The 27198-nt window shown below is 43.1% G+C and overlaps 1 long non-coding RNA gene across 1 annotated transcript in view; it reads right to left on the reverse strand.

Annotated features, from left to right (window-relative positions):
- Positions 1 to 1162: 1162 nt before the first annotated feature.
- Positions 1163 to 27198, reverse strand: part of LOC106730643 — a 68976-nt gene continuing 42940 nt past the window's right edge. The window contains exon 3 of the long non-coding RNA XR_004313817.1: positions 1163 to 1656. This is a non-coding gene — a long non-coding RNA (uncharacterized LOC106730643). The remainder of the gene's footprint in view (positions 1657 to 27198) is intronic.

The following is a 27198-nucleotide window of genomic DNA, read 5'->3' on the forward strand; positions in this document are numbered from 1 at the left end:
ATTCTGTTCTCAGAGTGCCATGAGCTTCACACAAGTCTCCTTTGTGGCCTCCGTTTTCCTCTACCAGGACCAAGTCTCTATAGACATGAGGTCTGGCACCCATCCCTTTCCCTAAGCCCACTGCACACACCGTTGATAATATAGAAAACTTTACTGAGTGTTGGAGAGATCAGTGGCCCTCATATCACAGAACAACAATAAGACTTGAAAATTAATATTTGGCTTTTTTGTTCTTAAACATTTCTCAGCAGACAGTAACAAGAGTTGATCAGGATGTGGAGAAGTTGGAACTTTCATACATTGCTGGTGGGAATATAAAATGTTTCAGCCACTTTGGAAAATGGTTTGGCAGCTCCTCAAAATGCTAAATATAGAGTTACTGTATCACCCTGCAATTCTACATTCCCAAGAGAAATGAAAACATATATCCTATTAAAGAAAAAAGGATTCTGACACTTGTTAAAATGGTAAGGAAGACCATTCTGGACTATTGCAACATGTGTCCAGACTATCACATAGGGGAGAGAGATGGGGTTTGACTCCAAATACAGCAAAGACAGCTGGGGATTTATGGTCAACAATAAAAGTGAGGGAGTCAGTGTGTGGAAAATTAAGAGAAGACATGAAGGGTAGAGGGAATTTTGCTAAACTAACTTCATGGGATTCTTGCTGAAGGCAGTTCAAGGACTCACACAACAAAAGTGAAGTTGAAGAATTTGACTAGATACCAGAATGATCAGTAATCAAAGGTTGAAGGATTCCTGCTCAACTGACTTGGCAAGATACTTGCTAATACTGGGCTCTGCTGGCCTGGCAAGGACAGGACCAAGGTCAAATCCTAATCAAGGAAAAGAAACAGAGGAGCCGTTCAAAGCTTGGTCAAGGAGAGAGTCTTTGTCAGTCAAAACTTGTACATGAATGTTCATACAAAAACTTGTACATGAATGTTAATAGGAGAATTATTCATAATAGCCAGAAAGGGGGAAACATAGTTCAGTGGCAGAGCACATGCTTAGCATGCACAAGGTCCTGGGTTCAATCCCCAGTACATCCATTAAAATAAATAAATAAATAAACCTAGTTACCTCGTCCCCCCAAAAGATATTGAAACATAATAGCCAGAAAGCAGAAACAACCCAAGGGATCATCAACTGATGACTGGATGAACAAAATGTGGTTTATTCATACAATGGACTATTATTCCACAACAAAAAAAAATGAAGTGTTGATATGTGCTAAAACAGGGGTGAACCTTGAAATATTATGCTAAGTGAAAGAAGCCAGTCACAAAGGACCACATATAGTATGATTCCATTTATATGAGATGGGCAGAAAAGGCAAATCCATAGAAACAAAAACTAAATGAGTGGTTGCCAGGGGCAGGAGGAAGGGGGAGTGGGGGCAACTGGTAATGGGTCCAGGATTTCCTTTGGGGGTCATGAAAATGTTCTAAAATTACACAGTGGTGATCGTTGCATAATGCTGTAAGTATGCTAAAAAACACTGAATTGTATGCTTTAAAAGAGTGAATTTTATGGTGTATGAATTGTATCTCAATAAAGCTTTGTTATAGAAAAAAGTTCTCGGGTGTTTCCACAAGTGAGGCTCCAGACGCGCACTAATTTGCTCAGTCTTCATTCTTTCCTTCTCTTCTTCCTACACAGCAACAGAAAAACAATGACCCTCACTTTCTGATGGACAGCAAACCCACTTTCTCAAGTTCCTGCCTCAGTCCTGAGTTCTCTTTATCAATGTATTGATTACAAAATGAGCATTCTGCTAGAACCTTCCTTACACCCCAACAATCAGTAATATATCCCCCTTTTAAAAAGAGGAAAGGACTACCAGCGTATTTGACTTCTAAGTTTTGTGGATTTTTTAACTCAATAACAACAATTCCATATTAAAATGAAGTGTGTTCATTGTAGTTTCAAGGCATGCACTATGCACTTCCGAAAAGGATGTCTCAAATTTTTAAAAAATTCAAAACACAGAAAAGAAGACGATTATTATGTAACAGGTACAAGGATGCTAACGACTTCTAATAATAAATAGAACCAAAGGAACACAATAATGGTTCATTTGAAATGGAACAACAACAGTCTTAAATCCACTAGGATTAAATTTCATTTAACTGCTATCAGTATTTATGCCCATTCAGGTTATTTTGAGGACATATTAATAAAATATTAAATGCATAAATAACGACTATACTGAAGGAGAAAAACTATGATATGACAATTAAATGGAGCATGACATATGGATATACTATAAAATAATTTTGCTGACTACAGAAAATCAGCCACAAAAATGCTTCTTTTCATGAAGTAACAATGACTTCAGGTGTCTAATTAGACTGTTAGCATGTTGAAACTACAACCATCCATTATGCTTAGCTTTAGAGACCCCTAAACTGAACCCTGACTCTTGCTCTGTGTAATTCAAACACTTCAGATGCCACTAAACTGAAGAGCAGGTAATCAAAGGAATACCTGGATCAGCTAACTCAGAGAAATGGTACTGAGAGTAGCTAATAAGCATATATAACCTTATGGAAAGGCCAAATATAGAAGCTGCTGATCAGTTATTTTCTTGTTTTACTAAAGAAATAATAACTACAAACAGATGCAAAGTATCTGGGAATTTCACTTAGGATAGTACTCCTTTGCAAATACAGAAAACCCTGCTATTTTACCTTACACAGATAGAAGTCTCCACAACTAGAGTCCAGGAGTAGATAATCTAGGAATAATAGAGTGGTTCGATGATGTCATCAGCAACTAAACTCATCCATCTTTCCACTCTACCATCCTGGCATGTGGGGCTTTGTTCTCATACTTGTTGCCTCACAGTTGCAAAATGGCTACCACACCTCCAGGCATCACATCCAAATTCCACCCAAGTAGAAGAGGAGAAAAGGATGAAAGAACTGTGAAATTTTCTCTGAAATCTCTAACAGCTTTCTGCTTGTATCTCATTAGTCAAATGTATGTCAAAAGATACTCCTTAATGTAAAGTAATATGGGAGGGAGAATTTTTTTAAAAAAATAAGATCCTCAGGGAAGGGTAGACTGGATATTGGGTAGGTGACTAGCACCGGGTTTTACAGATACATTCTCAGTGGTTTGCAAATTTTCTTGAAAATTTTTAATTTGTGGTTTTCACATTGATAACTCATTGATATAATTTAAATATTGAGCTAGATGACCATCTTATAGTTCTTTAGCCAGAAATGCTGTGTGATTTTGTTGACTATGTTTAAATCTATATGTACAGAGTAACTGATGCCAAAAACCATTACTTCAGTTGTCATGACATAATGAGAAAAGTACAAAAACGGGAGGTGGACAATGCATAAGTGATGTGCTCGGAGAAAATAAAGAACAAATGACATCATGGCATGCGAGACTGTTAGAAAAAGTAGATAAAGTAGTCTGCAACATCTTTAGACAAGACTTCACCTTTGGCCAATCTCTTGAAAATGTACACTTTCAGGCAATGACAAAGAGGTATCTGGAACAGTTTCTTTGTTGCTTTCAGTGTTTGGAATCTAGGTAGTCAGAAAAGCCACACATTTAGAGCAGCACCAGCTTCTAATTTATGCATTGCATTAACAAATATGTATGTTAGTATTTCAAAAACAGGGGGAAAAAAACAGAAGCCGTAAGAAAGAAAGAAAAGAAAAATTAGGCATATACACATTACTGTGTCTAGCAAAAGCTAGTTTCCTCTGTAGCTTAATAAAATCCCATGGTTGTTCTTAATAAAAAAAAAAAAAAGGACTCACTGGAACTGTCAACCATAGGTAAAAAGAAAAAAAAAAAGTCAATTTTAAAGTCACTTCAGAACTGGCTGAGAAATTTGATGAACTTCCATTTTGCTGTCCAAGAAGGATGGCATTGTGTTGTTACTGAGTTCTTGCCTGATTCCAAAGCATTTTCCTCTCCATGGTAAACAGAAGTGGTAGAGGCATCAATGCCAAGAATTTTATCACTCTGACCAAGATAGCTTGTGGAATCAAACTAACCACATCAATGTGCTTGGATTACTAAACAATTATATAACAATGGCCAGTGACAGAGTTTCCCAAAGTACAAAGCATAGTGGCTCAAATTTTTTAAATCTAGAAAAAGAAGGGCTTCCTTTTATTTCCTCTCTTTGGAGAAAGCTATTCTCTGAAAGCTCTACAGCCTCCTGGAGCAATTTTAGTGGTTTTGAACATTCTGCTCTTTAAAGCCCCTAAAAATGAAAAATGCCATTCTATGAAGAACTAAGCTTCAAAATGAACATGAAATGGTAGATTTTTTTTTCCATCTAAGGTCATCTACTTAATGAGCCCCCACCTAAGTTCAAAATCCCCTCAAGCCAATCAAACTTTTCTTTCTATTTGAGTTACATCTCCATCTTTTTCTTGGGTAAATGTTAGTGAGTTGTGCCCTGCCACCTGCTTTGCTGGTCCACAGCCTGCTCCCGGCTGGCTATCTCCACCTCATCCTTCCTCAGCCCATCCTTCATTCCTCTGCCAGGTTAGAAAACTACCCAAAGCCACTGAGAAGCTGTAAACACTCAGCCTTCATGAAAATTTCATATGAGGAAAAGATGTTAGCCAGCACAACCACTACTGAATTCCTGGTGGAGTTGAGCTCCTAGCTGAGAGTTTTCATTCCTGAGGTCCCAGAATACACAAGAAGAATCTATTTATAACTGTAGCAGCTCTTTTTAAAATTTCATTTCCTTTATTCCTCTTACTTTCTAGATGTTTCATGCCAAAACTGGCTTAACGCCTCTCCTTCTCTCTTCCTCATCTACACTTTCCTACCTAACCACTCCCAGAGATCCCAAAGCCTCATTTGGTTTCCGCCTGCTCCTCCCACCCTGTCCTCTTTTCTTCCCGACTGGACCAATCTGAGCCCTGGTCAGTGCAAATCCGCCATTTTGGAATCTTCTTTCACTTGGCCCAGCTCATGAGCCCAATCTACATAAATGGAAGGCAGGGTATGGGCAACACCAAACAGGAATCTCCAAAGTTTACTTGAAGATATTAGAAGAGGGAGAGGCATTTATATTGAAACTTCTTTAAAACTTTGTTCACATATGGCTTTATAACACTATCTGGCCTTCAAGTGATACAAGTGCATCTTTTTCACATGAAAGCTACCTCTCTTCTGTATTCACCAGCCAACGTCAATAATATTTCCTATTTAGCCATCAATATACCATCAGGCACTGAAAGAGCAGGATTTGGTAATAAGACGGCCATTCAGAACACAGACCGTTTTTTTAGGTTACTATCTAAGTGAAAACTCGAAATTTTTCAGATTTTAGGGGATAATTAACAAATCCCCAAGACTGCGTGACCACTTTGAGAAACTGTGAGTTAGACGGTGTCCAGGGTCCTTGCCAGCCCACACGTTCTCTCCTCTGAGCAAGCTGCAGTAAGTCAACCCAGAAAGATGGTCTGACGCCTGAACGCTGCCGTCGATACTCTTAAACCTTAAATCACTTCCTTCTTCATGGACTCTGAGGTCAAATCCAGAGATTAAACAGCTTCCTCCACAGAAATAACAGGAGATACATCTCACAACTGGCATTAAGGAAGCCCTGTGGAGTTTAACAATCACCTGTTTCTAAAGCAATGAGAGGAAGGAAGGCTTACACTCACAAGACTGTTCACAAGGGGCCCTGGGAAGTGACTGACCAGTAAGGTTTCTCTGCAGGACTCACTGCAGGCATTGGTGGGAAATCTACAATTGAAATGAGGACAGGCTTTCCATCCAAATAGTCCTCACCCACCTGTTCTGGATCCTGAAATTCACACCATAAAATTTGATTATTCCATTTCCAATTCTTCCTTGTAAGCAAATACTCTGGGTTAGGGCTACACTTTCACAAAACATTAGCTCTTTCCTACTGTCAAGCCCTGGTTAGGGCTCTGTTGCTGCTCTCCATCTCCCCCACAATCGCCTGCTCTTTCCTCTCCACTTATAATCCAGTGTACCCTCCAGTGTTGCACTCAGATGCCCCAATTCTACCTGGACATTTTTCCACTGCAGCTTGGAGTGAGCCTCCCTCTTTGCTCATTCCTTACACTTATAATCATACATTTCTTGTAGCTGTTGACTTTTTCCTCTTTCTCCAGCTAAATCTCAAATATGCTATAAGGTCTTTGAACTCAGAATTGAAGTCCTTACTCCTTTTTTTTTTTTTTTTGGAATGGCCTAGACCTAAGTGTTAATCACAACTTTTTTTGACAATAGATTGGAAGAGAGAACAGAAGGAATGGGATACAGGAGGAGATGACTATTTTAATAAGGGAGCAAGAAGGGAGAAGTGGGGCTGGGTAGTCCTGATAGGATTGCTACAAGGGCAGACAGAAGTACAGGAGGCAATGGGGACCTTCCTCACCATCCTGCCTCTGGCTCCTCTGAGCTTCTGATTTCCTTCTTCCCTGCAGTTTGGCTGAGAGGAAATGTCAAGGCTGCCCCAACACGACAATCTAATGCTACACTGAAATGTTTGGCCTTTTCCTTTTTCCTGGCTTAATCGAGATTTGTCAGCAAGAACTACACAGGAAAATGTATCTCCTACCTGACTGCCTCACCTTCAAAGCACATTAGCCATTTCTGGGACAGAAAGGCTGCGCAGCTGCTTTTGTAAAGAACATAACGCTAGCTTGGAGAGTGCACCGTCACACAGACCTCTTTCCTCTGGTCAAGAAACATACGCAGGAACACAAGGTACTGCACATTCAGAAAAGGTCCAAGTCCTTCATTTGTCCAAAAAGTCTCGCAGTTTGACTTCCCGCCCCGTATTGTGAAGGGTCAGGGAAACTTTCTGCGTTAATTATGTATGAGGAACCCTGGGGAAAGACTGATCCAATGGCCAAATACACACACGCTGTTCCTCCACCCCCACCCCCTCTCCGGAGCAGTGACCCTGGGGGAGACCCTGAAGACTGTCCTCAATTTCAGCACAGCCACACAGAGCGGGGATGTGCATAAGAAAAGGAAGATCAAAGAGGAAAAGATGAAGCCAGGGAAGAGGCAGAGGAAAAGAGAGAAGGGGATAAAAGAGAAATGAGGGCAAAGGAGAGCGAGGGAGAGGAGAAGCAGGAGGGAGACGGCCTGGGACAGAAAGAGACAGGCAGTAATGAGGTGGTTCGGCCCCTGGTTTGTCTCCTCTCCTTGATAACTTAAACATCTTCCTCGGGAGCGCTCGCTCGGTCTTCCTGGCTGAAGTGGGTGGGATGGTGCTAGGGGGTGAACCTCGGGCTCTGGCCCTCACTGGACCCTCCCTGGGTCCTGTGCCAGCTTCTCTGAAGTCCAGACACATGAACGTATCCACTCTGGTCAGTTCAGCTATTTCAACTAAATCTATTTCCATCAAATTATCACTTCTAGCAGTGATAGAAAAATTAATGATTTCTTGAAGGGACTATTGTATTTAAGTATCTCAAGCCTGTTGGTATGATGTGTGTCAGCAAGAAAGAAACATATTGACTTGGAGCTGCCTCTAATGCTGGCTTTATAAATATCCTGTCAGATGAAGAATGGCTCTCGATGGACCCAGTATGATGTACAGTTCTAAACCAAGCAGGGTTTTGCCGAGAGGCTCAAAGGAAGCTGCCGTCGCAGTACCATGGGCTGAATAATGGGGTCTGCGTTTATCTTTCCTACCAGAGAAAGGAGCAGTGGAGGGGCTGGCTAGGCAGGCACTGAGGAGAAGGTAGATTGATTCATCAGACTCCACAAAAGGTCCAAATCTCAAAGCTGAGCGTATCCAGAATACCAAAGAGCAAGCAAAGTCTGCATGAGAGTCTATTTGACAACCGGCAGCTGAGGTGGGGCACTGGAGGGTCGCTCCTGTGAGAAAAAAGCCGAAGCCCCTCTCAGCTGATGAGAGCCGTGGGCCGAGCAGGAAATCCCCACGGCCTGTGTAGCTCCAGTCAGGACTGAACACGGTAGTGACTGGAGCTGCGCAGACACTTTAGCCATGTCCACTGTCTCATCCACCCCCTTTCCTCTTCCCACTCCTTTTACTGACCCTCTCTTCCATTTCACTGAACATCAGAGAACAGTTCTTGCTTTGGACTGAATCTGTGTCCCCCTCCAAAAAATTCGTATGTTGAAACCTAAACCCCCACATGAGGATATCAGGAGGTAGGGCTTTGGGGGAGGTAATTAGGTCACGAGGGTGGAGCCCATGTAAGTGGCATTAGCGCCCTTATAGGAGAGACTCCAGAGAGCTCCCTCCACCCCTTCCACCACGTGAGCACACAGTGAGAAAAAGTCTGCCGGCTATGAATCAGGAAGCAGGTCCTCACCAAACACCGAATCTGCCCACACCTTGATCTTGAACTTTCCAGCCTCTTCTGAGAAATAAATGCATGTTGTTTATGAGCCACCCAGTTTATGGTGTTCTGTTTTGGCAACGTGAACAGACTAAGACAGCCTAATCAGGAAACTCAGTGTCATTTTGCTTCCTCTTTAGAGTTCTCACAAATATTAGGTGAGGGGCGGGTGGACGAAGGGATGGCAACTGCTGGTTGCAGAGGAGATGGTGTTATTGCCTGTGGACGTCAGTTACCAATGGCCTTTGAGGACTGGCCCTCTTACACTGGCATGCCCACAATTCATCTTCAAAAGACATTTGAAGATGAGAAGTTAGGGGACTTTAAAATTCTAAACAACCTCATTCAAAGGGAAACAGTCACTTAGCCTGGACTTTGATGACCTACTCTGGGTTTTAATGTTGCCTTCTATCTAAAGCAATTGAGAATCTCTGCTCTATAACAGATAAACAGAGTTGAAAGATTAATTAAAATGTGGGGCAGAGAACACCCTACCATATTTCATAGGGGGATGTGGCAAAAAGGAACCATGCAAATCAACAGTAATTCAAAAGGCTTCATCTTAACTGGAATCACTTTTGGTAAAAAGTTAAAATAGAACACAACTTTAAAAAATAAAAGTCCCAGGTGATACCATTTGCCACCACTGTACTAAATTTCCTCCCATAAATTAGATATCCCTATGTTCCTGCTAAGGAATCTTCTAGGCTGTTAGTAGGGAAGAGAAACAATCTTCACACACATTTTTTGGATGTGTGTTTGGCTGAGAGAGAGAAACACGTCTTTCACTTCCCCAAACATCATGACCTTGAGTTTACAGGATGACCGTGGCATTGCTGTGTATCTATGTTCACAATGCCTTCTGCAAGGGGGCTCTTGCCAGTGGTGTGGTCTTGGCACAGCCAGTAAACACACAGAGCTTCATCCTGCGTCTCGTAGCAAGCACCATTACACAGCAGAGGCCGGGAGAGACGACTCTTCTACCAGGTACCAGTGATGCTGAGGGGGTCTCAATCCCAGAGAAACTATTACGACATTCAGAAGAGAAATACGATGGACATATAACTTTACTGGGTATTTCATGTTTGTAAAAGAAATAGCCTTAACCGACAACGAACCAAATGGCCCCCTGCCTTCCAGGTGCTCAGCAACTTAAGACACTTTTTTAAAAGTTAAAGAAAGAATAAAGAAACTGGTTCATATGAGCTGCTTATATATTCTGGAGATCAAGCCTTTGTCGGTTTCACTTGCAAAAATTTTCTCCCATTCCATAGGTTTTCTTCTTGTTTTACTTCTGGTTTCCTTTGCTGTGCAGAAGCTTGTAAGTTTCATTAGGTCCCATTTGTTTATTCTTGCCTTTATTTCTTCTAGGAGAAAATTTTTTAAATGTATGTCAGATAATGTTTTGCCTATGTTTTCCTCTAGGTTTATTGTATCTTGTCTTATGTTTAAGTCTTTAATCCATTTTGAGTTGATTTTTGTATATGGTGTAAGGGAGTGTTCTAGCTTCATTGTTTTACATGCTGCTGTCCAGTTTTCCCAACACCATTTGCTGAAGAGACTGTCTTTATTCCAATGTATATTCTTGCCTCCTTTGTCAAAGATGAGTTGACCAAAAGTTTGTGGGTTCATTTCTGGGCTCTCTATTCTGTTCCATTGGTCTATATGTCTGTTTTGGTACCAATACCATGCTGTCTTGATGACTGTAGCTCTATAGACAGATGTCTGAAGTCTGGGAGAGTTATTCCTCCTGCCTCTTTCTTTCTCTTCAGTAATGCTTTGGCAATTCTAGGTCTTTGATGGTTCCATATGAATTTTATTATGATTTTTTTCTAGTTCTGTGAAATATGTCCTGGGTAATTGGATAGGGATTGCATTAAATCTGTAGATTGCCTTGGGCAGTGTGACCATTTTAACAATATTGATTCTTCCAATCCAAGAGCATGGAATATCTTTCCATTTTTTAAAGTCTTCTTTAATTTCCTTCATCAATGGTTTATAGTTTTCTGTGTATAATTCTTTCACCTCCTTGGTTAGATGTATTCCCAGATATTTTATTACTTTGGGTGCTATTTTAAAGGGGATTGTTTCTTTACTTTCTTCTTCTGTTGATTTATCGTTAGTGTAAAGAAATGCAACTGATTTTTGAACGTTAATTTTGTAACCTGCTACCTTGCTGAATTCTTCAATCAGCTCTAGTAGCTTTTGTGTGGACCTTTTAGGGTTTTCTATATATAGTAACATGTCATCAGCATATAATGACACTTTTACCTCTTCTTTTCCAATTTGGATCCCTTTTACTTCTTTCTCTTGCCTGACTGCTGTGGCTAGGACTTCCAGGACTATGTTGAATAGGAGTGGTGATAGTGGGCATCCTTGTCTTGTCCCAGATTTTAGTGGGAAGCGACTCAATAAGAAAAAAATAAACAACCCAATCCAAAAATGGGCAGAAGACCTAAACAAGCAATTCTCCAAGGAAGACATACAAATGATCAAAAAGCACATGAAAAAATGCTCAATATCACTAATTATCAGAGAAATGCAAATCAAAACTACAATGAGGTATCACCTCACACCAGTCAGAATGGCCGTCATTCAAAAATCCACAAATGACAAAAGCTGGAGAGGCTGTGGAGAAAGGGGAACCCTCCTACACTGCTGGTGGGAATGCAGTTTGGTGCAGCCACTATGGAAAACAGTGTGGAGATTCCTCAAAAGACTAGGAATAGACTTACCATATGACCCAGGAATCCCACTCCTGGGCTTGTATCCAGAAGGAAATCTACTTCAGGATGACACCTGCACCCCAATGTTCATAGCAGCACTATTTACAATAGCCAAAACATGGAAACAGCCTAAATGTCCATCAACAGGTGACTGGATAAAGAAGAGGTGGTATATTTATACAGTGGAATACTACTCAGCCATAAAAACCGACAACATACGCCATTTGCAGCAACATGGATGCTCCTGGAGAATGTCATTCTAAGTGAAGTAAGCCAGAAAGAGAAAGAAAAATACCATATGAGATCGCTCATATGTGGAATCTAAAAAACAAAAACAAAAACAAACAAACAAACAAAAACAAAGCGTAAATAAAGGACAGAAATAGACTCACAGACAGAGAATACAGACTTGTAGTTACCAGGGGGGTGGAGGGTGGGAAGGGATAGACTGGGATTTCAAAATTGTAGAATAGACTACACTGTATAGCACAGGGAAATATACACAAAATGTTATGATAACTCACAGAGAAAAAAATGTGACTATGAGTGTGTATATGTCCATGAATAACTGAAAAATTGTGCTGAACACTGGAATTTGACACAACATTGTAAAATGATTATAAATTAATAAAAAATGTTAAAAAAAAAAAAAAAAGAAACTGATTCATAATTTTAGGGCATTTACCCACCTGTCGGAATGGAGCTAGACAGTCTGAAAGCTAGGAGTTGACTTTACACTTTGGTTATTCACCTATCACTCTAGCTTGGTGACCACTAACTGCCATGATGCAGACAGCAGAACATCCTCCCATCTTCCATGAAGGTTTTCTTTCAAATACTCACTGCTCATCTTGTAGACACGAGGTCGTCAAGTCCCAGGAAAGAATGATGGCCCCCAGCAGACCCACAACTGGTGGGGGGAACCCTGACTCCAGCTCCACCAACAGCCTCTCCCGACCCTCGACAGCCTGTCCTCTTGTGCCTCCTGGGACTGATGCCACCCTGTCCTCCTGCTTTCCTCCTGGGGACTCTGAAGGGTGGGCAGCAGCATGAAAACTGTGGCGTTTCCCAACCTTTGGTCCACCCAGATTGGTCATCTTTGCAAAGATGAACTTCTCACCCTGGTGTCTGACTATCACTTCCTCCTGGATAGTGAAGGCTCTATTGCCACATGACTATCAAGGGGGAAAGTGTTTCTTCCTCCAAAGTTATGGAAAGACAGCTCCAGATGAAGGCAGTTCCTTCCACTCATTGATTAAACCACACCACACAGAGCAGGTGCTGTGAGGTGCACTGGAGATTCAGCAGTGGACAACGGGCAAGGTCCCCACTCTTGTGCAACTTACGACCTCATTTCAGGCGAGGACAGGAGAGAAATGGAGACTAGAATAGGAAATAAAAATAAATTCAATGACTACACACTGTGATGAGCCCTTTAGGTAGACTTCCGATATAAGTCTCAAATCTATCACAACTTTGGGAAGCGGACAACAGCAACCCACACATAACAAATTCTGTGGTCACCCTGCAGTGATCATTCCACTCCTCAAAAAAGTAACTGATGTGGGATCTTTTTTGATGGGCAGAGACATGTCCTGCTTGTGATCTCATCGTCCAGTGGGTGAGGCAAATCATGTGATCTCTCTCTTTATACACAAAATGCCTAGAAGTAGGGTTTAACATATGCTTTTGATTGTATTTGTGGCCAAGAAAGTAATAAGGATAAAAAATGCATTCTTTCTCCTGCTTCCTCAGTTCCATCCTCATTCCTAAAGAGCTTTCCCCAGTTCTTCCATCAGACTTTAGGGATATCAAAATAAAATTTTGAAGGGTTGTTTCCTTTTTTCTTAGTATTTTAGGTCTTTATAGCTCTCAAAGCATTTTATCTTTTCCTTCAAAATGTTTGCAGGCCTTGCTATCACCCACTAACAATCTAATTCCGACCCTCTTATTTCCCTTTGAAGTGGGAAATAATTTCCTTATTTCTATATTCTTTATCACAATTCCTCTGGTTATGGCGTTATCTTCTAACTTGAAATAATCACCGACATTCTTCCTCTATCCTCAGCCCCTACACCACAAAGGACCCCCAGCTCTCCTGCCCTCTAATTTGGAAAGTCCTTTCCTCTGTCACCCCCAGCAGAGATGACAGCTGCCTCTTTGTTCTTCTTTAAGATCCTGCTGTCAACTGGCAGCAGATCCGGGGACAGCAGCCACTTCTGCAGACCCTCAGCCCTGCATTCCACTTGCTCTTCTCCAGCTGACCGCAAGCATCTTCCCCTAAGTGAGCAATAGCTATTCTGGAAACTTCTTCCACACCAGCAGGCCGGCCTGTGAGACTCCAAAAGGAAAGCATAAGACAAGCGATTATCCTCACTCAAAGTTTTCAGCAGGAAATGGAATCTCTCCAAAAGCAGACGGCCACGCTGGAGCTGGACAAAGACCAAAGGAAGAATGGCCCCATGTCTCCACCTCTTCTCCGCCGAGAGGCAACAGTTCCTTTCACGGCAGAAAGGAACATCTTCGTGAGCTCAGAACAAATTTTTATTCTCAGATAAAACACAAGAACTTCTAAGTATTCCAAACCAGAGCTTTAAAAATACCATTCTGGGACCTTCCTAACAAGCCCCCCCACCCATCTTTCCAACATTATCTTACTTAGCATCCCAGCATGGGCATCAAACTCCAGCCAAAACACCTGAAGCATCATTCCTGAAACAGACCAGCACTTTGCAACCTCTGAGCATCTGTTCACCAGATTCCTGTCTTGGAATGTTCCTCATTTGAGACTCCTTTAACTGCTGCCTCCCCCATGAATCCTTCCCCACCCCTCAGTCAAAATCAGTCTCCTCTACTCTGTGTTCTCCTAATGTGCTGCTTATAGGTCTATAAGAAAAGTGGCCAAATTTTGTCTGTTACAATAGCTATTGACTATGAACTCACTGAAGCTAAATCTTGGGTCTTAATGGTTTTCTCTCCAGCTTCTGGCACACAGAGTCGGCAATATTTAAATATATGTTAAATGTAAATGATCGTCAATAGCGACTTTCTCTTTAGTGATAGATAGTTTAGAGGAAATAAATCTTCTGTGAATATATGATTGTCTCTTCTCCCATTTGTGTTGCTGGAACATTAAGCAGAGTGTCTGGCGCATAGTAATAATTGCATTAATTTTTGTCATTTTGGAGGAAGAGGAAGAGAAGGATGGCGTGAAAAAGAAAAAGGGAAAAAGAGAGAAATGACCATTGTGATTGGTTTAAAGATGGCCACAGATTCTTTGACACTCCTTCCATGAAGTGTGGTCTATTTCCTCTCCCCTTAAATGTGGGCAGGCTCTGTAGCTGCTCTGACCAATGAAATAAAGCGAAAATGGCACTTTGCCAGTTTCCAAGTCAAGTTCTTACCAGACTCCTCCTTTTCACTGCCTGTCTTAGAACAGTCATTCCTGGAACCCAGCTGCCATGTTGCGGAACCTTCAGCAGCCCAAGGAGAGGCCTCTGTGAAAATGAATCAAGGCTCCAAGCCACAACTGTGCTTCTGCTGACAATGTACCAACTTGCCAGCCATCCAAGTAAACCAACTTGGAAGTGAATGCTCCAGCCCCTGTGAGTTGCTCCAGCCTGAGGCCACAGGAGCAGTGCTGTCCCCAGCAAAGCCCTCATCCAAATTGCAATTCATGAGCAAATTAAATGTGTTGTTATTTCAAGCCATTAAGATATTGGGATGGCTTGTAAAAGTGCAGTAAATGATTGGGACCACTACTTAGCTAACTTTCTTTTCACCTTTTAAGATTCTAGTCTCATATTTTGAAAATCTAAAAATTTCCTAGGTTTTTCAATATTCATAACATAGCTTGGCCAGTTAATGAATGGGTTACTCTGAATGAAACATAAGTTGGGTGTGGTATTTAAACTGCATGGACCAAAAACTCTCTCTGGGTCAGGGGTGAGCCTGAGTAGGATGTGGGCCTCCCACCCCTACTTCCACCAAAGCTGCTCCTCTTCCCTCTGTTGTCATATTGTGAGTTCTCCTTAGGCAGCCATTTGAATAAAAGATTCCATTGCAAGATGTTTGAAAAGGGCTGTTCTAGAATATCAAGCCCAGCAAATTTGAGGCTGTGCTCTCTGCTAGTAGTTCTGATGACTTTCACAAACCAATGGAGCAACTGCTTAAATTGTTTTTCATTTATAGGCAAAATGAAACTGAAACCCTAGCTACATTTTCTACAATCTCTCCTATGCTGGGCATTTTTGCTTCTGCCTGGGTTACCTGGTACGTGAAAGGCAACTCCTGTTGCTTTCAGAAGCTCCCTCTATAAGCTGCAACACAGTGACACCTACTTGGAAAAATTCCTCCCAGGAGTCGTGGATGACATTTCTGGGAAACGTCCCAGAATGGTACATTGGAAATTAACAAGCATACCAAGCAACTGGCTCCTGGGGAAGATGTACCCTCTTTTTCATTCAGCAAAACTGTATCATCAGTGTAATGACCTCACTGCCTCCCTGGGCCACCACCACTCAACAATGAAGCCATGTGACATTATTTCTTACAGGTTGAGGCTTGCTTCAGACACTGGGACCCTGTATGTCCCCAGTCAGGGATGATTTAAGGACATACAGGTCAGAAATGTAAGTGCTTAGGGTAGAAAATGATCTCAGTAGTCCCATCTGACTTTAAGATCAGATTCTAGTAACTGGACACAACCCTCCTCCCACAGCCAGGAACCCACATTCCTCCCCAGTTTCCAGCCACTGAGTCCTAGCCTGGCTTCCTACCTTGTTCTCAGTTTCCCCAAAACCAGAGCCCCGCTGTTTTTTCCACAATTTAGTCCAGGCTCTGAGAGACTCCCTGACAGTGACTGATGCCTCCCTGAGCCTGAGCATCTTGCCTCTTCCAAACTCCTCACCCCTGGGCTGCAGCACCTCCCTGCAAGGACACCCCTGGTCACCTCTTGCTGGCCAGCCTTGACACTGGCACTTCTCCAGCCTGCACCACACTTTTCAGGAAGCACCCATAGTGTGCAGGCTGGCTTGCTTGACCCCTGCAGAGTCAGCTTCTCAGGGTCTGCCCCACCACAAGGATGTGAACTGTTCCTGGGACATTGGAGGGCTGCCATAATTAAGGACCACAGACCAAGTACCTTAAACAACAGAAAAGGATCATCTCCCAACTCGGGAGGCTGGCAATCAAGATGTCAAGATCAAGATCAAGGTGTCAAGATTAAGGTATTGGCAGGGCTGGTTCCTTCTGAGGGCTGAGAGTGGAGGATCTGCTGTGGTTCTCTCTCCTGGGCTTGTAGACGGCTGTCTTCTCCCTGGGTCTTCACAATGTCTTCCCTCTGTGTGGTGTCTCTGTGTCTAAAGAGAGCCCTCTTCTTCCAAAGGGAGCAGCCATATTGGATTTGAGCCCACATTAAATGACCACATTTTAATGTAATTACCTCTGTAAAGACCCCATCTTAAATACAGTCACAGTCTAAGGTACTGAGGGTTAGGACTTCAACTTATGAATGAGGGGGTGCACACAACAGATGCACCCCTTTTGCTTCACCCCATGATCCACGTAGGTGTGAGCTTGAGAGAGTCTAAAAGGACTGATTTTCAACTAAACCTCACTCCTATGATGAGGAAATCCCAGCTTAAATCTAAATGGTATCCACTGCTAGGTCTCAGACGTGAGTGTGTCATCCAGCCTGGTGGGGAAGGATTGCCAAGAGCCTATTTTCACCTAAAAGACTGAGTAGCTTCCCAGAGTACACTGACCCAAAAGCGGACTGGCATATGCATGGCCACTAGGAAATAGTATGGTGTCTGTTACCTGGATATTTCTTCCAACTCCTATAAAATCATATTTTGGGGGAGAAAATAGTCTTCAAATTAAAACTAAAGGAGCTATTTTTATTTTTTAAATGTTTTCAGTCTGTGTCGCATAAGCCTTGCTACCTGGCGAATAGAGAATAACATTATCCTTATTTCCACACTTAAAATAGTATAGCTGGGTGCACTGATGACTCAGAGAACATAGTAAAGCTTTGATGACGAGGTGCTCTGGTACATCAACTAGATGGGACACATCAGCAGTATCCAGTGGCGGCAGTGACACCCAGCAAAAGCCGGAGCAGGCAGTGTAGTACCTGGCAGATACCAAGTGGCAGGTGACTACCCTGGTTCCTGAGGACACAGAAGTCACATCACAGAAACTTCCAGAAATTATTGGGGGAGACGGGGGTCATTTTGCAAGGAGCTAAAGTAGGTACATATTATAGCAGTAAGAGCAAGAGTTAACAACATGCAAACTGTCTCCAAAAAAAATGACTTTTTTGTGCCTGTCTAGAAAACTAGGGCTACCAAAGTCACAGTTAAAGAAAGGATTTCTAGAAAACTGGGATTGATGGCCATGCAATTTCAATGTGGCTGGAGCTAAGTCAGGAAGGTTATGATTTAAAGTTAGCATCTGGTCAGTACATTTCTTCCAATAACACCTTGTTAAATAGATGCAACTAGTCTCTTTGAATCTTGGAGGTTGTCATCTTCATTTGGGCAATGGAATGGGATGTCCAGAAAGCATAACAAAGAGCAACATTATTTCATCCACCTCCATTATTATGGTTTCATTTAAGAAAAGTGATCAGAGTTAAAAATCTCTTGAGTTGGCTTCATTTGAAAAAACAAAATTCCCAGCAAAGGGGGCACACGAGCCTCCAGAGACTTCCAACAAATCCATTGGCTGCCAAGTCCAACTGTAAAAAATCCAACAGTATCAGTGAGCCCTGTTGTCTCTTATTTGTAGCTGGTAGTAAAAACCTGTGCTGCTTGCAACGAATTCAACATCCAAGGTAGAAGGTTTAAGACAACCTTATTTTCCTTGTCACAAAGTACGTAAGAAAACCAAGTTGAGAAGGGAAACAAAGGGCAGAAATCCTGAGGCTAAATTATAGGTTTACATACCCAGGAAATATTATTAGCCTAGTCAAGTTCCTACGGAACTTCTGCCATCCACCTATTTCGATTTCTCTGCGGCTTCAGTGGGACACCACACTCCATGCTTGGCTGCCTCGTGAAGTGTTGTTATTTAAGAGTTGAAGCGCTCTACCCAGCAGCGGCAACAATTCCCCACAGAGGTTTTACATCAGTTTAATTTTTCACAGCTTTGCAAAATTCTTTAGTCTAACAGAAGTCATACACAGAGAGGGGAAGTTTTATCAAGGTTGTTTTTACACAGAGCTGAGACTAACTGGTGATGACTAACGTGGACCCTCCCAAGTTCAATCACCTGAGAGCTTCAGTCTTGTAGAGCCCCTGATCTAGAACCTGAATGTGGTAGACATGCAACAAACATCAAGGTAACCACAGTGTTGGTTTCATTCAATCACAGCACAATTTTTAAAATAAAGTGGCTTACTTACGTCTGAGCCTTTGTTTTTCAATCAACTTTCAAATCTGTAAGGAGATCCTTCTGCTTTGCTACTGTATGAACAAAACACCCAACTGAATTCACCCTCAGCTACTGAGCTGGGCTTGTCAGTCGGTTTTGCAGTGATCAGAGAGTGGGCCGCAACTACGGAGAGTGGGGACACATCATTGTCCAAGTCTAATTGGAAGCCTGGGTAGTTTAAGGCAGCAGCCGAGGCAGGAGATTAGGATGGCTGGAGACGGAAGGAAGACTTCTGATTGCCTCCACATGCCTTCTGATCTCAAGTAAAACAGCAGAGCCATGCGAAGTGGCAGGCATACTCTGTCCTCTGCCTGGGAGGGGCCACAAACCCTCTTGGCCTTCAGCTTCTGGTGGAATTGGGCCAAAAGGGAAGCCTGCTGGAAGACGGAAGGAGGAAGGAAAGTCATGGCAAGGTCTTCATTCCCTTGGCTTCTCCCAGCTGACTGCAAACCTCCACTGAAGGTCCCAGGGACTGTCCAGGCAGCCCACCCTACACAACTGTCTCCTTCCAGACTTCAGATGCACCGCCACCTCTCACCTTTGGGGTTTAGAGGGATGAGAACCTTCCCCGGGCACTTTATCATCACCTGTAGTTTCCCTATACCCTACCCACACCTTTGTAGCTCATCTCTTTATTAAACCATCCTCAAGTTATCCTTTAAAAAAATTAATGGAGAAAGGAAGTGCTCCATTTATTCAAAAACTCATAGTGTGCATGTCAGTACAGTAAAGACTTGTCACTGCATTTAGATGTTTTACATGAAATGATAGTCACTACAAACACTTTGGACACAAGGTCCAACTCCACTGTTCATTCTTTCAATGGATATTTATTGGTTGACTTCTCTGCGATGAATCAGACACAGTTTTAGGCAGACTGGTGAGCACAGTGCACCAGCTGGGCATCCCCAGCTCTCCCAAGTAGGAGACGAAGTCACTTTGAGAGAGGAGGGAAGAGGGCAGGGCACAGTCATTAAAAGAATGACACAGCAATTAGCACCAAGATGATGGAAGATTCAACTCCCAGTATACCTTGAGCTTCAATATATGCTCATTGAAATAAAACAGCATGCTAAATGACACTTTCACAGGTGCCAGGACGGTTTCAAGGCTGACAGTAAAAGGTCAAAAAGTGGGTGATGGCCCAATTCCTGGGAATCCCAGCTCCTTCCCCAAAGTAGTTAGACTAATTCTCTCACTTGTTAGCATATGAAATTACCCAGCCCATAAAAACTAACAACCCCTGCACCTCATGGCCGATCTCATTTTCCTAGTAGACCCCAAGCTATGAGGCCACTCACCATTCTGAATAAGATGGCCTGCCTTCTGCCATGGTCCACCTTCTGCCTATGGAATATGTATCTCCCTGAATAAATCTACTTTACTCTACCATGGCTCACTCTTGAATTCTTTCCTGCACAAAGCCAAGGACCCTCACTTGATGGGGCGCAACCCAGGGACTCACCTGGGAGCTGGGACGTGGCCATCCTCTTGTGCCCCCCAGTTTTCCTGTATCAACTTGGTTAGTCACGTCTGATCTCCTTGCCCTTCTCCATGACCCGCTGGAATTCAGGCCTTCATGACTGGAGCCAACTGCATAAGTGCCTCCATGTCTGTGCCCCCGCCTTACTTCTCTCCTGTCTGTACTTGGCCACAGTGCAGCCTTTAAGCATGGATCTGATGGTGGCACAGCTGATGGAAGGAGAGTTACAGTCCCTGGGCATGCCATGTGCTCCTCGCTCATCTTTCCATCCCATCTCTCATCATATCAAAACTTGCCGTTCCTCCAACCTGCCAGGCTTTTGGACGCCTCTGTGATTTTCACATACCATTTCAGCTGCTCAGAATGCCATTTCCCCATTATCTTCCTGGAATATTCCTAACTCAAGTCAGTCTACAAAGCCTTCTAGGGACCAGCAGGTGGAATTTAATGCTCCCTCCTGTGTGGTCCTCTAGCAGCCCATATACACCTCTGTTGCATCACTCACAATATTCCACCGCAAAGTTGGTTCACTCATGGTCTCTCCTACAGTGATCATGCTGCGGGAAGGGGCCCCATCATATGACTCAATTATGAAGCAAAACCAAACTCTCAAAGTTGCCTGTAGCTATCTCTGCATTCTCGGTGGTGCAACTGATTTATCTTCAGAGGAAACTTGTCCTTTTTTAATTGGGGAAAACACTGTGGTGTACTTTTTAATTTGCAAGGAAAATGCCCAAAGCCGGATGTGAAAAGACAGATGAAGCTGGTAAGAAACCAAACAGTGTTAAAAAAAAAAAAATTATATATATATATATCTCAAGCCCTGAAGGCATCTGGTAGACCCCTACAAAGACATGACCTGGCTGCTAAGAAAGTCTTCCCTAGAGAGGAGGCTGCAGCTAGAGAAAGGGAGCGCCTGGATGGGTGGGAGTTGACCCCAACAGGAAGATGGCTGCTGGCCAGGATGATGTGAGATGCTTTTGGAGCAGTGACAGCCCACATCTCACTTATACTTTCTTTTTCTAGGTTATAATTCTCTCACCATGATGTCTAAGAGATCACTGTGACCTGTTTACCTTTGCCCCCTCATAGCAGTCATGGGCAATGAAGGAAGAAAACATGCTGACGCTTTGGAACAAACCAGAGCACAGCCAGCTGGAGTAGCAGGAGTCAGGGGAGAGAAGAGAGGGTGATGAGGGAGCCTTAGAGCAGCACCCAGAGAAAGTGACCCAGGCGACACTAGGAGACGGAGGTGCATCCTCACACAGTCCTTAGAAAGGGCGACTGCATTCCTGCAGTTCACAGAATAAAGACCTGGGTCACTTTATTTGGCTAACAAAATAAAGAGTGACCCTGGAAGGCTGAAAGCTTTTCATACACTTGAGTTACACTTATACTTTGAGCAGTTAACATGATTCTGGGCACACTGAACACGTGCAAAAAATATTTGAAGGAGGGAACATATAGCTCAGTGGTGAAGTGCGTGCTTAGCCTGCACAATGTCCTAGATTTGATCCCCAGGACCAGTAAGTAAATAAATAAATAAATAAATAAATAAATAAATAAATAAACCTAATTGCTCCCCTCCCCAATTTTTTTTAATTTAAAAAATACAATTAAAAAATTTTTTAATTTGAAAAAAAATACTTGATAAGTGGGTGGATGGATGGATGGATAGATGAATGGATGGATGGATGGACAGATAAATAAATGAATCGAAGTTTTGCTTCAACACATTTCAAAGATTTGCTCTTCCTGACCAGGTCATCATGTTTCTCTTTCCTCTTGTTACTGTTTGCATAAGGCCTCAAGGAGCTGGAGGAGAGTCTAAAAACAAGAGAACAGGACCTCATAGTGACAAGGCCAGGGTAATGACCTTGGTAAAAATGGGGGGAATGATCAGCTAGTTCGTACAAGACATCTAAGAGCTCCCCTGGGTTCCCACACGCTCTCTCTCTCACCCGAGCCTCCGGTGGCCTCACCTCTGCAGCTGGACAGGTGGGGCAGTCATTCTTTCACAGGGCAGTATCCAGTCTGCTCCTAGTTCTCACTTTCCTGGCCCTACAGAATGGTGCTGAAAGGCTGAAGGTCTAATTTCTCTTTTGGGGGGGGGGGTGCTAATTAGGTTTATTTATTATTTTTTTAGAGGAGGTACTAGGGATTGAACCCAGGATGCACTCTACTCCTTGAGCTATACCCTCCCCACTGAAGGTCTAATTTCTTCAAGCCATTAGGCCAGAGAAACAGAAAGCAGCACTGAGGAGAGGGTCCTGGGCTCTCGCAGGGCCAGGAAACACCATGTGTTCTGGGTGGCTCCAGAGAGGCAGAGCTTCGCCAGAAAACTTCCAGGCCACAGGTTTCCAGGAGCCTGGGGTCAGTGACTCAGCACTGGGGAGGAACTCTCTGGAAGTCACTGCATTTTGTCCTCTGAAGCCTTAAATTCTGCCCTCTCCAAAGTGGCCAGCAAGGCCGGGGTGCAGGAAATCACGGCCTGCCCAGGACGCCCCAGTGCACTGAGCACTCAGGATGGTCTTGACCTGGCTGCGGCGTCTGGGCCAGGCTCAGCCAAGGCCCATGCATGCCCACTGGCAGGAGGTGCCTGGGACCAGGCCTGCAGACCTGTGACAGGAGGCCAGCATCCGAGCTCTCCCATCAACGGGACTTCTCAACTCGGCTGTTTACTATTTAAGTGCTTCTGCCAAAGAATGTGAGAAGCAGAAAAGGTCAGCATTGTGAGCTGCCCGTTACTGCTCATGGCTCCAAGTCTTGACAAGAAATAGGAAAATGACAGAATTAATGATGAAACAGGAGACAGAACAAAGGGGAGAGGCCAACAAGCCAGGCTTGACAGTATGTTCAGATGGTACATTCAATGCCTCTCCACACAGAGGGGCCAGGTGAGTGTCCAACACAGAAAAGGCCCTTAGGTAAATGCAACCAAATACTTTAACCTCTGGGGACAATCACGTTAAAACACAGGTGAATGTTATTAGCAAAAGGTTGGCTGTTGGTTAAGAGAGTCTATATTTGGAATTTGTTTCTATTGTTCCTGCAAGCACTCTCTTTTCTGGGAACACAAAGCTGAGAAACTTCACATACTTAGAACTGTTTATCAATAGATTTCCAAGATATAAATCTGAAAATAGAAGTCCTATGTTTGGATTTTCCTAGGTATTAAAAAAAATTAAAAAAAAAAAAACTCGAAGATAAGAGACTGGCATGTATTTGAGACCATAAGTGAAGTCTCGAGTGGAAAAGAAAGCTCATGTGTCCTTGACAAATGTAAATTCATCCAAAATCCAAGGTGGTTAATGAGGTCTTAAGTATTATAGAGACAGGAGGGAAGGAAGAGAGAGGGGGGGAAAGCATAGGTTTTAGAAAACTCCAGACCCAGGACTGAGTCCTCAACTCTCCCCATGTTTTGCAGCAACCATCAGTACATTGCTGATCCTCTCCAAGCCCCAAATCCCTCTGTAATCATGGCGATCATGACATCTAGGGAGGTTAACAGTTTAAATCTTGCATGCAGCGGGCACTCAGGAAATATGAGTTTCCTTTATTCTCCAGAGTGGCTGTGGGTAAGTCCTGCTGGATTCTCTTTATAAGGTCCTGAACTTCAATATGTGGAGGCAGAGCAGCCACGAGCAAGGAAACAGAAGTGAACTAATGAGTAAAAATGAGGCACGTGGAAAACAATCCTCAGAAATGGAAAACGGTTCTCAGTCACTAGAAAAATGTAATGAATATTTAGTTCCATTCTCTCATAGCAAGCAGAGCAAAGGCCCACAAAGGCACTGAGCGCTTACTAAGGAGGCCCTTGCCAACACCACCGAACTGTGCCTGGAGGCAGCACTTGCTCAGCGGTCACTCTGCTCAGACGCTGCTGACCAACAAGCCATCTGCCTTTCAGCATAGAAACTAAAGCAGAAATGTCATAATAATAACCAACATGCTCATGAGATCAGTAAAGGGCTAGACTCCAAACACTTTCTTGGTCATCCAACTTCAGTTGAGGACAGGGGTTCCCAATATTTAAAAATATAAGTCTCTTTTGCCAAGTCAAGACTGTCACCCAACTCCCCATTTGATACAAGCTGCCCTTTTAGTAACTATCAGCTAAGGTAATCTATACTCATGGAAAACAACTATGAATCTCCATACTTAACCCCAAAGCATGCACATCTATTGAAAAATAATCATGACATTTTTGCATAAAATAGTATTTATCCCACCAGCAGAGGACACTGAGCACAAATACAGCTTTCTGGACCCACTGCAATGGCGTCGCGGACAAACTCCCTCCTCCTGGAGGTGCTGAGCCCACAAACAAAGAGCCACCCTCTAGAGCACTGAGCCTCTGGCTTCTCTCATATGATTCTCCCTCAAAATAGCTGAGGATAAATAATGATTTGGTCAGTTTCAACGCAAAGGTTTAACAATAGGAAAATGAAGAGAACATTCAAATACTGAGAGTACATTTATCCCAGATGTTACCAATGAATCAAAGAATTTTTTGTAAGATCAATGTTAGGATTATCCTCTTTTTTAAAGAAGAGATAAAACATTCCAATATCTGTAGTCTGAAGCACTAGAATGAAGGGGAAAAAAAAAACTGTTTTCACAAGGAATTGTTAGCACAATGACATAGCTATGTCTCAGGGTCTCTTGACAAAGAATGCTAATTAATTCTTATTTGTAATTGTATCTGTTATAAAGGATATTGTTGGGTGAAATTTAAATTTGAAGTAACAGGCAACAACTCATAAACTAGCCTCATTGGAAAGTCCTTAAAATCCAGTTGTTAAAACAGAAGGAAAAATCCCAGACATTCATGCAATTATTCAGCGAGATTGGCTAAGGGTCTTGGGGAAAACCAAAAACAGCTGATTTCCCTTTACTGCCTGAATCTCTTGAAAATGACAAAAAATAATCCCCAACAATATCTACCTCCAGTCATCACAGGATTGAACACCCCTTCCATAAAAATAAGAAAAAATGCCGCTTTCATGAGACCATTCCCAACGATCACGTTCATGGCTTCAATGCATATGGCACATTATACCATGTCTCTGCTTAAAAGAGATGCATCCATCCCGTCCTGTCAGAATAGACTTGAGCATCTGCCTTCCACGTTTGGCTACAGTCTCTGTCAACAAATATGGCAGCAGAGAAAGAAGGCCCAGCAAAACTATTCATCAGGGGCCTGTTTAAATTTGTGCTGTCAATTCTAATAGGTTTTTTATGGAGTTAAATTCTTCTGCCCTCATTAGAATCATGATTGCCTGTCAGTGAGTCTGACAGGTCTGAATTCCCATGAGAGTGTCAGACACTATTGCCCAGCAGGGGCTGAGGACAAGGCGCAGTCGAAAATTTTACACGTCAATCCTTAAAATCACAGGATAAATGCCTCTCTGCCATTAAGTAACTGTGATTCACAACAAGGCAACCTGGAGAACTCTTCGGGTTCTTCCCATCTCAGGCACACACAACTCGGAGGGTCCTGCCCTAAGCAGGCTGAGCTGTCGCCTCTCAACCTTGGCTTGTAGATGGATCACCTGCTGGCTTCTCATGTCATCTTGGAACAACCAACAACAGCAACAACAAGCCAGAGTGTCTGAAGGCTACCGAGGCTTACAAACACCAAGACACCTCCCCTGGGGTCAAGTTTGAGGTAAGGCTTATATCTGAAGACACGGTAGCAGGTATAGGGAAAACATCAGGGAGGGCAGACAGTTCTCCGCTAGACAAGAGGAGGGAAGCCCCACTGGGTGGTCAAGTTTATGGGACACTTACCCTGCCAAGCACTTTTTGTACCCTATCTCATTTCAGAAATCAGTGGGAATAATCATTACATCCATTTTATCAACAGAGGGAACTGAGGCTGAGAGAGTCATCTTCCCACAGTCACAGAGGAAGTAAGTGGCCGAGCGGGCTGAGACTCTGTCTGTCTGACTCTAATATCACAAGTCCCCTCCCTCAGTTGCCCTGGGCAGAGGCTGGCCCTCTGGACATATGGAATGTGGTAGGAGCTGACAAGGAGGCCTGGGGGACTCAGAAAGGGCCCCCGCTAAAAGGACGGATGAAACCCCAAGCCAGATGCCAAAATAATCTATGAGCACATAGATTTGGAATTCGGTCTTCTTTCAGTAATTGAGTGGAAAGAAAAAGAGAACTTTATTAGACCAGGAACTATGGTGGGAGAAAAAGAAACCATCCTCTAGTTCCTTTATCCTTAACTTCCAATCATGTGTACAGAAGTCATTCCATGAAACTCTCTTTTTTGGGAAATTTTAACTAGCATCAAATTAGATTGCTTCATCCTCTAAGCTCAAAAATGTTTACATTTTATGGCTCTACCCCGTTTCTCAAAATTCCCCAGCCTGGGTTTCTCTTACAGATGCTGTTTGGCCCTTGAGAACCCGAACCTTTGAGGGCTGGGTTCCAGGCAACTACATTCTTAATAAGCCCCCCAGGAGGTTCCAGAGCCCACGGAAGTGAGAGTCCCAAGATACAAGGTAGGTTAACATTTTGTGGTTAGATCTCAATCAGTCCTGGTGTCTTCATTTGTGGAGAAAATGGGGACGGACTATGTTTGGACAGGAGGCTCAGGGAAGTGGACTGGCTGTAGGGAAACCCACCTTCACATCACCATCTAAATTCTTCTCCAAGAGATTTGAAATCAACTATATGGGAATAACTGAGAAAAAAAATCTCCAATTAAAAGCAAATGTAACCTAGAAAGAGCAGAGTACAAGGATATATGGGTGGAATTTGTTCGATTGCTTGCTTGTTTATTCACACCCATTACCTAGACTGGGAGGCAGTTTTGCCTGGTGACTGGCTACCGTCTTGCTGTCTGTTGAAATGACTTGATATTCAGCCACATACCTTTAATGATACAAAGCAAAAAAAGAAAAAAAAAGGCAGAAAATGTCTCTTTTCCTTCCTCTCCCTCCTTCTCCCCTATGAGGTCTCCTTCTTTCTCATTCTTCATTGTCTGCACCCCAACTTTCCTGGGCCACCTCTCTGCACATGGCCTGCAGCTGCTTCCTTCTGTTTTTATTTTTTTCTTTCCATTCAGACCTCAGGACGCCTTCTGTTCTAACATCACTCCTTTCCCTGCCACTCACAGGCTCACGGTTTGGTACTCAAGCTGTTTTCTGTTCACTGGCAGCTAGCCTCTGATTCCATTCTGCCACAGG

The sequence above is a fragment of the Camelus ferus genome, chromosome 2 (assembly GCF_009834535.1).
Source record: "Camelus ferus isolate YT-003-E chromosome 2, BCGSAC_Cfer_1.0, whole genome shotgun sequence".
Classification (NCBI taxonomy): Eukaryota; Metazoa; Chordata; class Mammalia; order Artiodactyla; family Camelidae; genus Camelus; species Camelus ferus.